We start from the raw sequence: 15,812 nt of genomic DNA on the forward strand, positions 1-15,812 counted from the left end.
CTAAAATATTTAAAATTAACATTTACTTGTAATTTGTTTTTATTAAAAAGCCATAGTTTTTGTTGAAAGTTGATGAAAGTACTAAAAACAAACGCAGCTTAAACAAGTACACTTATGTCGCCACCAAAAGCTTTTAAAGCTTTTGTTTGAATTTTCCAATAACAAGCTTTTTATACCCTTGCAAGAAAATTTTCCAATTTTATCAACTAACATATCAGCAGCACCAGGCGAGTCCACATTACAAAACTTGACCATAGTGATAATAATGATAACAAAAATATTCGTTACCTTAAAACTATATGAAAAATGGATGAAAGTTTTACAATAGACTTGCAGATCGAAGCAATAAATAAATCGAATCGGAAGCGATAGGTTATCCTGGTTAGTAATAATAAGAATAATAAATAGGTTTTAAAACATAAATCGATATTGCTCCAGAAAAAGCAGTACAATAAGTTTTTAATAAAAAAATATTCTTAAATTTGGGAAATCATTTATAGTTTTTAGTGTAGGTTTTTAGTTTTATCAAAATCTGAGTATTAGGAAAGATCCAGTCAAATAGTAAATTTTTTGCATTTTTAGGACTATTTTATGTGAATCTAGATATGATTTGATTAATCGGTTTCAGAAGAATGTTTTCAAAATCATTAAAATTAAGTTCACTAACTGTCAAAGGAAAAGTCAAGAAAATTAGGTATATTGAATTATATTTTTTGATTAAATCAGTTTTCACATTTCTTAAATGTGAGGTTACATTTAAAGTAAATATATTAAATACATACATGAAATGAATTGTTAGTATTAGCTAAATTGTAAGTTATGAGATAAATATAAAACAAAAATACTTTTAAAAGACTTAGGCGCTATTTTATTAGTTGTGGCATAATAAAAATATAACTGCTTCGTAAGAAAAAAAATAAAGTAAACATATATTGGTAATTCCCACTCCTTTTCTATCAATTCCCAGCAGCGCCGTGTGGACATCGACTTGACGTAGTCCAGAGATCAAAAATACCCGACTGCCAGCGATTAACAGGAATTAACATGTATCGCTAAAGTCGGCCAAATATTGACACTCGTATGAAGCGAGTGACGGAGATCGGAGATTGGATATATCCGGTCCAGCGAACCAGCGATCCAACGATCCAGTGACGAGGAGAAGGGTAAAGGTAAGAGTAGGAGAGGAGGTGCTGGGGGCTCTCGAACTGGTTAATGTGAGTACGTATACGTATAATCGATTTCACACTACTTTTTAATCACTACAAAACATTTATTGTTTGCCCGCAGCGAGAAAAGTCAAACAAAAAGCGGCGACGAGTCGGAATGGGTCGAACGCTGAACAAATTGACTCGGCCACATAATTAGGCACTTGCCCATGTCCACAGCTTGTACCATATACATATAGCATTTACCATACATATCCCATCGGATCCCATGCAGTCGAAAGTATCTCACGCAGATGGCACAAAAGGTTTTTATTGTGCGTACCCGTTGACAGCTTCAATCGACGGGGTTTGGCTTTGGCTTGACTCGAGGTTTGGTCTCTGGTCGCTGGTCTCTGGTCCCATCGTTTGTTATATTTGTTATTTATTTTGCGGTTATAATACTTATGCACTGGGCTGGACGGAAATATATTGGCATTCATTTGGCGGGACAAAAACATCACGGCGTTTTTACAGTTTCAAGCCGCGACGCGATGATAAATTAGCTTTGTACGTAAATTCAAAATGGAAAATCAGTATGTGAAAATATCCATAACGCCGTATCCAACGAATGCGAGGGACGTCTCGAGTAATTGTGTAAATATCTTGTCGCTGCATGACAATACCCAGACTTCCCCCTTTTTTTTTCTTTGGCGGACAATGAATGCCACATTATTATTTTGTAGTTTGTCAACCGAACCGAACCGAGCCGAACCCAACCCCAAAAAAGGCGTTTGCGATGAGAGATGAGAGATGAGAGCAATGCGATAATTCAATGTCGCTCGGCCAGCGCACGGATGCAGATACAATATCTTTTTATACTTTATACACATGATGACCGCGCAGGCCAAAGGAATTGTAATTACGTGTGGCTGTCGCCTTGTACGTTCATTTGTATCTTCATTTGTATCTGCATCCCGTGTATCTGTATCTGTAGCTGTATCTTCAACAAAGGCATCAGCATAACAAAGCATCACCCATTGCTGTAAGCTCCGGATCTGGCCCTCTCCCTCTCTCTCTCCCTCTCCCTCTACCTCTACCTCTCCCTCAGTCGTTTCGCTTAATAAGCGCCTAAATAGTGTCAATGATTAATTGCTTTTGTGATTAGATGGAAATTTAATAGATTTTTTATTGTGTGCTCTGGCCAAATTGAAATTCTATCAAGGTGCCAGAGCTGGAGGCACGTCTACTCGTTTTTGTCTCTGCAGCAGCATCATTATTACCCTCGACACACAACTACGGTTCAGTTATTTGTCAGCTACTCAAAGCAGCTACCGCGCCCTCCCCCAAAAACAAAAAACAGCCGCATCATTGTTACCAATTTCGAATTCAAATTGAAATTCACACGCGTCACGCTGCCAGAAAGTGCAAGAAACGCTTGATCTGCTCGCTGTTTTTGGCCCGCCTTTCAACTTGTTAGCTTACGGAAAACTCCCAAAACACTCCCCAAACACCCAGAACACCCCCCACCATCCGAATTCCTCTTATATTAAATGTGTAATGCCACCGCAAAAATCCACAAAGCCGCCAGAGACCACAGGCAAACGGAAATAGATACGTAGAAGTCCTTCGTCTTCCAATCTGCTCAAATCCCACACAAAGTCGCAAAAGAAAACACACATTGAAAGGGGAAATTCAAGTGGAAATTACTCAATTACAAGTTCTACAGTTGAGGGGACACACTGGTTCTCCGATTCTCCGGTTATCCTGATGATGATAGTCCAAGAACCTGGGGCAGAAACCCTACAAATCGCCAGCGATATGCGATGTATAGTGCATGTGCGATAATTACACTCCATAAAAGTGGGGGAGACAATTATGTAACCCGATAAGCGACGGACAATGTGGAAAACTCAGACAGAACTTGTGAAATTAATAACTTCGTTCACCTCCCCCATTCTTTGGCCAAACATATTTATTACAAATAAAGAGACAAACACAAAAGGCAAACAAATAAACGGCCGAGGCAAAGCAAACCTGGCCCAAAACATTCGAGGACGGTACAACAAAGCGTTTGGGGCATTTAATAGGCTTAACTAAGGCGTTCCTGGGGGGCGGGGCAGCGGAAGGGAGATGGCCCGCAGTCCGAAGTGTTGACATGTTGTTGCGGTGCGATTTACACGTTAATTTGAGCAGAAAACTCAATTCTGTGTTTATCTTGGAACGAAAGATACAATTATTGCATCGCCTTCGATTGCTTTGATCAGTTCCTGGACACGTAATTTATTCTTAAGCCGGCTTGGTGTGTGCTCTATAGATATATGGATTGATTAACACATCGGGGTTTCATTTTCCACCTAAAAGATACAAAAGTACTTATAGTAGATACAATCTATTTTATTGAATTGCTCAAAACGGCAAGGGGTCACGTAGTTCTGTTTGTATCTTTACTAAATCGAAACCAAATCGGCTTTTATGACCAAGCTTTTTATTTATTGTTATCGCTAGTCAACAAATATTTAAATACAATTCATGTGAATTTATTATTAGCTATTTAAAACTATTTTATACTCGATCACAAATAAACAGCGATTAAAAATAAAGATTAAATAATGTTATATAATTAAGTTGACAAAATATACATAAATATATCTAAATTATGCAAAAAACTATGACTGGATTTGACAAGTTAAAGTCAAATTAATTTTTTAAAAACAAATTAATTAATGGCGTAATTTACGTTGAATTAATTGAATTTATATGTTAGGTATTTTTCTCAAAGATACACTTTTAGGATACTTTTTTTTTAGGTACATGTATATAGTATTTAGTGCTCTTAATTGAGCTTAATATAAACATATTCATGAAATGTATCTGCGCATCTAACGAATACCTCAATCGCAAGCTTCTGATTGGCTTAGCCCAAGGAGAGCACTTTGATTAGATACTTGGAAGCCAAACAAATGGCTGACTCAGTGCGAGATGCAAATGTATCTCATATACTTGCGCATTAATTTCGCCTCCCCTCGCCACCCCCACAATGTATCTGAAGCTTTCCGCCCGTTTCGTTTCGATTCCGACATTTCCATTTCCAATTCCATTTCGAATTTCAATTCCAATTCCAATCCCAATTCAAATTGTGTGCGCACGCTCTCTGTGTGTGTATGTGTGTGTGTCTGTGTGTGAGTGCCTCTACAGCCCACTCGCTCGCACCCACTGCGTCAAATGGCATCTGCTGGCCCGCTCACTCTTCGATTATTTTATCTGTCCGCAGAGGCAGCCAATCGGATGGCAGTTTCATTGCCAGGTGAGCTATCCGAAATAAAAACGTTTATAACCACACCTCAATCACACACAGCGAGGGGCGCTCCAACGGTTCACCAATAACGTGTGTACACCAAAATGAGATATGCTGTCTGTGAAGCGAACTCATAGCTCGTTTTATGGCCGCAACACCTGATGTGTGTTTTCACCACTGGCCAACCGACCAGACCACATAAATTCGTTTTACGCTCTTTTAATTGAGTTAGCTAATTAAATGTTTCGCCTGCCCAGCCCAGCCCCCTCCCGACTTTGTTTTTTCCTCTGGTCAAGACCCCGGGAAGGTCCTCCCCTTTGGAGTCGCACTGTGGGAACTTCCACAGCTTTGGCGGGCATTAAAAATGTGCGCCGTAATTGTCGGTTGCATTTAATTGTGATTGGACACCATTGAAAACCTGGGCCATATTTTACGCGCAGAAAACTGAATCTTCAAGGAAGAGTGTGGAACTAATGGCGACACATAAGCCATAAAACAATTCAAGCTTAATAAACTATCCAATTACCCATGAAAAAGTATACGACTTAATAAGTTCATTTACATCAAATAAATACTTTATTTATTAAGGAACAACATTTTATTTATTTGGTGTCCACAATACAATTATTGTACATCATATTTCAAAAGAAAAGGCTCAAAAAGTCACATCACAGAGTAATTTTTTATAGGTATTGCCTTTTATTTAGCAACAAATCTGTCACAATTGTAAAGTAAAAAACATTTGATTATAGACTAAATATTGAAGAATCATTTTAATATAATGAGATCATTTCATTATCTCAATTCAAACATCCTCATTTATTAGTTGGCCACTAGGCACTTCTTGCTGAAAATTAAATTTGTTTTCCAAACGGGTTTTAAAAGAGTTAATATTTAAAAAACTCATTACGCCTTCCCGTAATCACTGCAAATTGTGTTCGATGGTGCAATCGCATTTTCCCAGGCCCCAGTAATTGTTGTGCACACACCTCCGCCCCCAAAAACCAGCGCCACCCCCCCCCCTCCGCCCCCTTTCGGTGTGAGATAATTTCACGCAGTGCTAATTAATTGCCCAACAATCGAAGCGTTTGGAATGCAGCCTAAAGAGCGTGGGAACTGGCCGAAATGTGAATGAAAAAAGGCGGCTTAAACCGGGCAGAGGAAGTTGTCGCCTCAGTTTGGACAAGCCGAAAGAGTTTTCACACCTGTTTGAGGGCCAATTGATTTCACCTTTTCCTCCTCCTCAACTAAACTAGGAAACCTAGAGCTGGGAAGCGAGAACTGCAATCCAAACGGAGGCAGCAAATTCAATTAGTAATAAACAAGACCTTGATATATGGATGCCTTCCCGCGGGCCTCCATCGATCGATCTAAGCCGCACGAGGTGGTGAGTTCAGGTTCCCGATTCGCGATTTGCGATTTGCGATCCGCACACATGAGTGTGACTATAAAATTTATTAAAGCCCAGGGGCTGGGCAGCAAATCAGCAATAGCAAATCAGTTGCGTGGGCACTTGACTCGCCCAGCGTTCAATATTGCAGTTGCGGTTGCAATTCCGTCGGAGCCTAATAAAGCAATTCAGGGAAATCATTTGGGAGGCCATTTGAAGTGCGCCTATTAAATGCGGCAAGAAATCACAGCCAGGGCGCAACAAGCTGTAAACTTGTTGCAGATTAAAAAAAAAAAGTCTGCAAATATTCGCACACACAGACAGGGGAGCGGTACGTTTGCCGCCAGAATAATAGAACTGCTATTTAAAATTTTAGATTTATACCATTTATTTAGTTTCAAACACATTAAAAAACTGAGACCGTTATATTATTATTTTTGTATATTACAAATGTTAACATGTTCAATACAATTAATTCACAGGAAAATATTAAACATTTATTTAACAACCTAAGATAAGCTGATTCCACAATCGAAGAGGATTAATAAAAAATTTCATATATACAAAATAAATACATTTAAAACCTCATTGTTACTGTTTTGTTTTATAGCCTTTAAAATTATTATTTTAAACTATTTATAGCATCATTAGATAATGTCCTTTCATTTATTTGTAAAACTTACTTTGGAGTACATAAATATGTAAGTAAAATTAAAAGTACATTACTGTATAAACATGAAATTCTACTTCATTGATCATATTAATGAAATATGTACTTAATTTAAAAATAGCATTGTATATCTATTAAAATGTAAAATTATGTATTTTGTGTCCTATTATTTTTACCTCCGCTGTTTATAAATATTGAAAAGGGAGCGGCGATGGCAAAGGGCATAGCAGCGGCAGCGGCAGCGGCACCAACGCAGCGTAAAGAGATCAAAATGAACACATTTGGAGGGCCGGAGAGGTGGAATCAGGGAGCAGAGGCCACAGACCAGGGACAGAGACCCTGGAGTTTGCATCCTCCTCCTCCGCGATCTTCGCACCACGATCCTTGCCGAGAATCGTCGACATACAGTGTGCCCATGCTCTGCGAGTCTGTGTAAATCATTGGGGGGCGTATAACGCAGCTCTTTGCTCTTCATTTGTTGTATTTTATGCGTACATGTTCGCAGAAAAGTCGTAAAATTATTAAAAATCGTTTAAGTATTTCGGCATCTTTCATCGCAGCCACAGCGGAAGCAAAATGCCCGAATCTTCCCCCAGCCAGAGCCTGCCTCTTTAGATTCTTCGGAGACAGCGAGAAAGAGTCAGAGTCGCGTCTACAACATTGTTTTCCACAATCACTATTTCACTGCTCCACCCAAAAATGCCCCAGCCATCGACTGATTTTCCCCTGCCGCCTTTTAGTCTGCCAAAACTGTGCGGGTGTCAAGTGATCGATGTGGTGTAGAAATTCTAGATGGGTGTTACGAGGGGAATGCGCCGTGGAGGCAACCCTGCCCTCCGGCTTGTTAAATACATGTTATTAATGCTGTTATAAATCGATTTTGCCGCTGACCCACTCTGATGTGTTCTAGTTCTGCTTCCCACAGATCCATCCCACTTTCCACTGCATTATCTAATGATCCTATAAATGTGTGTTAATTGATGATATTAAGCCCTCGGCGATAAATATGGTAACGAAACATTGGAGTTTTAAACGATCTGCCTAAATTATTAATTATACTCTGCTGTTATATGAAATTTGTTACTTATCTGACAGAATATAAATTAATAGTTGTTGATTAATTTTCATTTAAGAATATAAATTTAACATGGGAAGTAACTGAGAGAGATATGATTTTTGATTTCAAAGAGTCCCAGATTAAATAGTATAAAAAAAGAAATGGTTCTATGAAATTATGATTTAACAGTTTACATTTTTATTGCCACTGTAATAAAAGTATTGTATTTCAAAAAAATTCTATGAATTCTTCAAGGTACTTCAGCGCTGCATTCCTGAAAATGACGAGAGAAACGCGAGCTGTTGGCAACTCTGGGACGATCAAAAGGCGATTTCTAGTCGCAAATTACCATGGAGTGAACTCTGTACCCGGTTGCTCGGTCGGTTACTTGATGGGCGAGCAGTTTTGCGGTTTTTTGCCAGCATTTCAAACCTCAGACACACTCATCCACATCTACAGATGTGCGGAGTGTGGTGTATGCATAAACACGCTCGTACGTTTTAATATTTAGTGTTAATATGTTGACGGATTTCTGGTCATAAAAAATTTTGTGTGGAACGGTCCACGTCGTCATCCTTCTCCTTCTCATCCGTCTCCGTCTCAGTCTCTCTCTTTCCCTTTCTCTACCTCCCGCCATCTCGTTTGCTCCCACCGTCGCATTACAGCCACTTGGCTATAATTTTCTTTAATGATGAAAGTTGGGCTCGAGCCGAACTCCAAGTTGGAACCGAAGTCAAAATTACAGAGAGAATAAAATGGCCATCATCAAAATATGTATCCATTATTATTAAACTAAAGTCCTTTTTAGACATTCTGATATTTTATTTGAGATTTAAACACCTTTTGAGCAAAAAGCAGACAAATTAACAAAAAAAGTCATAATATCCAAAAAGAGACTTTAATTGTTTGAGAGGAATCTTGACATTTTGGTAATGTATTTAATCAAAAATCGAATCAAATCAGTTCATAATCTTAAACTTTACCATAAAGGCACACTTAAACAAAACACCTTGTGCCATTTTAAAGTTACAGTCAAACAAAGTAACCCAACATAGATCAGTTGCGCCCTTAAAATATATCATTATGACATATCACAGCTATAATTTATTTAAGTAATAAATCTTGGAATATTTTCTTCCAATTTTAAAGAGTTTTTCCTTGTGTAGAACCGGACACCGAGCCTTGGGAGTTCATTAACATAACAAACATTGTGATGTTTTGGGGCCTGACTTGGGCCGAGCTTGAGTTAAAGTTAAAGTTAAAGCTAAAGCTAAAGCTAAGGCAAAAGTTAAAGCTGGGGCCGAAGCCACAGTTGGGGAGGTGGAGCCTACGCATTATAACAATAGTACGAAACCTATTAACGACAACAATTTTAACTGCAGCCCAGCTCAGGTCCGACGAATGGCGAATGGCGAATGGAGACGGCATCTGCGACTGCGACTGCGAAATGTGTAGTACGAATGCGACTGCGGCTGGGAGTCCGATTCGCTGCGCATCGCTGCATTTCATATTTCGCAAACGGCACGCACATGAAATGACATAAATTATGTGGCAATCAATTATCGAACTGATGATCGCGGGCAAAAGCGTTTACAGCAGCAGTTTGGGTTTTCTGTTGTGTTTTCGTTGGGTGTGGAGTGTGTGATGTGGGGAGGTGGGGAGGTGGTTGATGGGGCGTTTGGATCTCCGGACCTATTTGCAATCGATCAGCATCATCCCAAGAGCTATGGTCTGCTGTCCAACCCATCGACCAGCTTAAAACTCTCACCAGCAACAGCAGCAGCCTGCCTTTAACTCACATCAAAACAAAAAGTCGAAAAAAACTAAAAACTACGTTTTTGCTGCCTTTGTTTTTGTTACATTGTAACCTGAGCATGTGCTTGTGCACTTTTGAGCATAAAACATAAAGAGGAACGAACCAACGAAAAAGCTGCAAATACATCATGCATATTCATAGTCAGTATGATTTTTCCATTTGACAAAAAGTACAGCAAGCGCAATCGACCATCGGTGGAATAGTGGGGCAAGCCATAGAGAAACCATATTTATATTAGCACTAGTAAGTGTTTCTGAATCTGATGTATTTTGAGTTGATAAGTAATTAATCAATGCCCTTAAAAAGTTTTAATTTTGAAGAGTAGGTTTACCAAAAAGCTCCAGGTTAAATGCTAATAAATATAGAAGAATTTTGTATTTCAGACGGGTGTTCTATCTTTCCCGGACTTGCAATAACTATATTTCTTGTTGCCTACAATATTGAAATAATAAATTCAGAAATTAAATTACATTCGATCTTCCATAACTAGATCCACTATTTAAGATAGAGATATCAAGTTGGGAAAGATTGAGCTATGAAAATAAGACACTAAATAGTTCATAAAACATAAAACTATTAAAAGTCTGATAATTTTGTCGTGACTCTTTTTAGTCTCCTAAACTTGAAATTAATTAATATGTGTTTGAAAAAAAAACGATAGTCATTACATCTTAAGAACTCCAATAAACTTGTCAATGTTCTATCTTTAACGATCTTCACTTAACTAACTCTAATCAATTCCTTTCTAACTTTTCCAGATCATAACTTACTTGAAAAATCCCGAGTGATTGACATCCGTTAACTTGGCTTCATTTTGGAGGTTATTTTTTTTTTTTTTTTAGACAACACAGGTGATTTCTGCACCACGGTGCACATAATTTAGTGCATGAGTTTTTCAGCCAACCGTCTGCCTCTTTTTAGCCCCAACTCACTCTAACACTAGTTCCGTCTCACTTGCACTTTGTATCGTATTAAGGGGATCAATGGATGGATGTAAAAAGTTATACGCCATTCGTTGCTGTCTATTATTTATTGCCGTTGAAACGATGACGTTTATTATAATTCGCATTTTGAAGTCTTTTGATTTTCGGTCTTTTTGTTGCCATTTTTTGCTGTTGTTGCTGGGTCCGAAGTAAGACTAAGGCGGTAAGGTGGTAAGGCGGTAAGGCGGCCATTTTCGACTGCAACATTTTAATATGCGGCTGTAAATTTAATACGCCCCGTTGTCCATAAACACATAAACACATATCAATGAGTGTAAAGGGGCAGGCGACTGGAGGCATTTCCACTTCGCCATTGTAGTTTTTGCAATTAATTGCTTTGCACATTAATTAAGAGTCTGACTTACTGGCCGAGCCATGGCAGTTGACGACACAAAAGGTCAAAGGCCGCTAATAAGCGTTAGACAAGTTAATTTGAATATAACTCTGAGCAGATTTGTTTTAAGCAGAACCCCAGCAGATGCAACAAACCAAATAAACTGGCAACAAATAGAATTTCAAATGGATTAGGGGGCTTTAAGGCTAATCACTGCTCATTATGCAAGCCAAGCAAGCCATAGATATACAAATTAAAATAACGTAAAAATAAACATGCGACTCTATGTTGTCTACTTTTTAAATTAAAATAAATAACTAAAAAGTCAAGGATTAGGACCGGGTTCTTTCAATACGAAAATGAAAAGATACATCTCTGGTTATTATAAAAAATACTCCGTTGTACAATATTTATTTATCATAAACAACATAATGTGATAACAAATAAATCAAGCTAAGATTAGCAGACCTCAAATTAATCTTCTGGTACCAAAAAGTAAATAAAAACGGTTGATAAATATATAAAATCATTCTGAAGCGTCACAACTTTAGAGAATCATTTTGATAAATAGAAAATTGCTTTGGTTGGTCGGCTAGAAAATTCGTTTGTTTCTAATACGATTGTTGTTGTACCATTCGGAAAATTCAAACATTATGCGATATGTAGCGATTTATAAAAGTCACCGAAATTAAATGTGGACCTGGGAACGGACAGCAGCAACTGTTGGATTGTTTGATGTTACGCTATATGGGGATTTGATTTCAGCAGGCGGCCAATGCTTTTATTCGGCTGGAGAAAATGCGATGGGTGTTTGTGTTTGTGTTTCTGTTTTTGTTTTTTTGTGTGTGTTTGGGTGTTTTGGGTGGGTGAAAAGTGCCGGTTGAACTTCCTGTTTCTCACCCAGATAGAGTGTGGAATGGATTAACGAATGGATGGATATTTGCAAAATATCTAAAGCCTTTTGTGTGGGCGCCGCGAAGTGTCAGCCGCCCATCAGATGAATTAATCAACGTGTGTCGCTGGCGCTGTCGTCAATCTTGTGTTTTTTTTTTGTTGCTTTTGTCCGATTCAAATGGATCTACGCCTGGCTAATTTATTTATTTCGGTTTAGTTTCTATTCGGTTGCTGTGCTGTTTGTTTGCCTTGCGAACGGACGTCAACAGCTGGACTTGTTCGCCGCTCTCCGCTGGCATTCAATTCAATTTAAAATTTGATTTCCATTCACGTCCCCTATCGAAATAGTTTAGTTCCTCACATGACACTTTTGTGCGAGGGTGTGCGTCACTCGAATCGATAGCCCAACGTGTCGTATGCGCGATGTTTGCCTACGAATCCAAATACTTGGCCACTGCACAGAAGCCATGCAAGTGAACGGGCATTATTATTGTTATTATATTTATATTGTCATTTGTCTGCGGCCAGCCCGATAAAAGCACAAACATTAAATGTGCTTTGAGAAAGCAATGGTAAATGAACCAGCGACAATTCAATGTCAAATTTGATGTCATTTGGCTTCGTTTGGATAATGAAATTATTCTTATATATCTTTCACTATCGGCTGCAAAAAAGTTACTTGTGTTCTATATGAAGGAAATAAAAGAAATAAATTTTTTTATATTGACATTAATTTTAGAAATATCTATATGAAGCAAACAGTTTTCTATAAAGTTACTTTTTACATTTAATTAGGGTTTGTAAAATAATCGATAGCACTATCTATAGTATCGGTTGTCGAAAAATGTAGCAAAGATTGCTGGAATTTTTAACTTTTATTTAAAAAAACATTGTGAGAAAGATAATCTGCCTACCATGGCAAAGCGGTATATGACAATTAAGTTTTTAAAATTGGTATATATATGAACTCGGTTTTTTTGTTTTTCAATATTCATTCTAAAAAATGTGCAATACTATCGATAGCTAAGATTATCGATAGTACCTACTTTCGATGTTTTCCCAATTTTCTGTAATTAATTTAACTATAATAAAATTTTTTATATTTACAGAATAACACATTCTTATTCTTAAAAAGAGGAAAAACTAAAATTTTACTTATACATTCATTTGCGAACCTTTAAAACCCCTAAACCCGAAAATAAGTATCTTTAATGACTTCGCTCTTAAGGATTTCTCACGAATCAAAAGTCAAGAATTTTGTGCAGAAAGAAACATCAAAATCAATCCCCATAATCCAATTTGCTTTATTGTGTGTGGGTCCCAAATTAACCGCGAAACATGTGCATATGCCCAGACATATGTGGGAATATGTATCTCTATAATTTATTGCACTTCAGCCCAGATCCGCTTCAATCAAATCTTTTATGTCAGAGATTAACGATTAAAGTCATTAGCAGTTAAGATCGAGATCAGTCAAACAGTTGATGTGTCCTACCAGTCGTCCGGACCCAGATCTGAATGCATATACTATAGAGCCATATGTGAGCGGATGGTATTTGTATAGCAGACAAAAGGCAATACAGATCATTCTTTTATCGCTTTTGGCATTTTTAATGCGATGTCTGAGGTTGCGGGCCTGAGGTGAATCTCGATGCTGGATGCTGGATGCCGATGCTTATGCCGAATGTTGGAGGCATCGCCATTGCCATTGCCTTCAGTTGGGTTTATTGTTTCCCCACTCGGGGCAGGACGAATATTAAAAGGGCAGAGTTATAAAACATTAGCGCATATTAATCATTTTTCTTTGGCTGCTCCATACAAAAATTCATTTATTCGTTCCCATTTCCCGCCGCAGATCTTGATGAGTTGCAGTCACTCCAGAGCGAAATTCAATTAAAGTTTTTGATGTAACCATTCCCCAGTACCGTTCCGGGAATAAGTTGGAGAATAAGTTAGGGTGGTGCTTCGGTACATCGGTGCCTCGGTGCCTCGGTGGTTCGTGTTAGGCAGCGAGAACTGTCAAAATATTGACAGCGGCATCCGTTATGCTTTTTGCCCAAATTGATATTCTATTTTTGAATACGAGCTCCCGCTTCCAGGCTTCGACTTCATTAAAATACGTGCCCCAAAATAGGGAAAAAACGTATCGAAATAAATATGATGAGTATGTGGCCGAGTTAATGATGCCAGTGAGCCATAATGGAGACACTCTTTCCCCCTCTTGACAAGCTCCTGACAGTTAGCTGCAGTTTGTGAATGAATTTCGTGTGTCTCGTTTTTCGCCGATCACTTCTAACTGTCTATTTGTGGATTTCCAATTTGGCCAAATTATTAATGGAACCGGACTTAGTTGCCGGCCCCCCAGCCACAAATGCTAGCCAAGATTGTGTGTGAAGCCACGATCCCCATATCCCATCGGATCCATAATATAACTAAGTATCATCAATTATCGCCGCCGATCGCCGGTTCATTCATATTCAGACCGCGACGATCGTTGAATGTTGATCTGGTCAATCAATTTGGCTTTACCTCCGACTCGTTCTACAGCTCCAGCTCTATCTCTATCTCTATCTCTATGTCTATCTCTTTTTCTAGCCCTGGCAGACTAGGTCTGAGTCCGAGTTGAGTCTGCGCCCAAGGGCTAGGTGAACCGACAGGTAACGATTGTTGGCTCAACAGCACAAAATCGCTTTCTCACACATCGATGGGCTTGTGGATTGACAAATTGCATTCCCTGAATTAATGATCGCCTAAATGGCATTTAATTAATTGATCTGCTGACCCCTCACCCTGTGTTGAAACTGTAAATTGCTGGTAAATTATATATAATTATATTCGCATTTTTTATCTGCTTGGGCAGTGGATGGGGTATGCAGCTAAAATTGGATGATCTACATTCACAGCGGGAATTAATTTATGCAACCAATTAATTAGTCATTAATTGACTTTGAGTTTAATGATTTTGATGGAACAAATGGTCGGCAAACGGTTATTGATAATAAGAGGGGGGCAGGAGTAAAAAATATGTTAAATTAACGTGGTTGCACACATTAACAATGTTTTAAGAAAAGTACAAAATATATATTTACTTTCCCCAGCCTAGGGATTTACAATTCCGTAGACTTTAATTATGCAAAAAGTAAATAAAATATATATTTAATGATCATTGAGAATCGCCCATTTGTAAATCACACAAAATAAATCGATCAAATTTATGGCGGCGAAAAACGATATTTCACGCAAATAGATAAATTCAAATATTAGAATTCAAAATATTCTTGATTCCCAGAACTCTCATTACACTTTTGAGAGGTAGAAAATTGATTGCTTCCCCAACGATTTCTGAGTTCCGTTTGTAAGCAACCAAGTCAATATTATCATACCTATAGTTATCCATTCCGACTATTGATCCAGCCGCAACACTTAGTCAGCGTATCGAGTTCCTTAAATATCATAGCTAGCTTTTCTGTGAAGTTCACACAAGCGCAAAGATAAAAAACTAGAGGAACGGAGAAAATATTTATGTCAAATGTGTAATTCCCAAATCACTTAATACTCATCAACTAATGAGGCCTAAAAGCTTCGAGCGCCGACGGATGTGTTGGACAATAACAACTTCAACTAATATCCATATATCTCATCGGTTTTGTGTGTGTTTCGGCTCCGTGCGGCGTTTTCTCTATCTCATTTATTTATTTTGAAATTGTTGCGAGTACGTATTTCATTTTTTGTGTTTCCCCATTTCATCCCCCTTCTCCGTCTTTTTTTTCGGCTAAAACACAAAATGCAGGAAATGGACGTGTTGACAAATAAACGATGTTCCCCTGTCCAATATTTGCCAATATGTGTATCCATGAATTAAACACAAATTTCACTTACAGGTACGTTGTTAGAAAATCAAATAGGGCTTAGCGGAAAAATGGAAAGTTAATACTGACAAATTCGTACAGAATGTGATATTCTCGTGGAGGTAAGTATTTTTGAAATGGATCTGCAACATGGTTTGAAATTAAATGTGTCTCTCGAATTGCTGAATAGTCGTGATAAATGCATTTGACGTTTTCAGCCCAACTCCCCTTGGATCGCACTCACCCCGCCCCCCAACCCGCGCCCAACCATTTTTGCCCCACGAATTTGACGTCGTCTCATTAGTCACATTTAAAATTGTATTTAATTACTTTCTCACTTCATCATCAGTCAAGTCGGTGGGTCGGTGGTTCGGTGGGTC

This window comes from Drosophila elegans, unplaced genomic scaffold, assembly GCF_018152505.1.
Source record: "Drosophila elegans isolate 14027-0461.03 unplaced genomic scaffold, ASM1815250v1 contig_183, whole genome shotgun sequence".
Classification (NCBI taxonomy): domain Eukaryota; kingdom Metazoa; phylum Arthropoda; class Insecta; order Diptera; family Drosophilidae; genus Drosophila; species Drosophila elegans.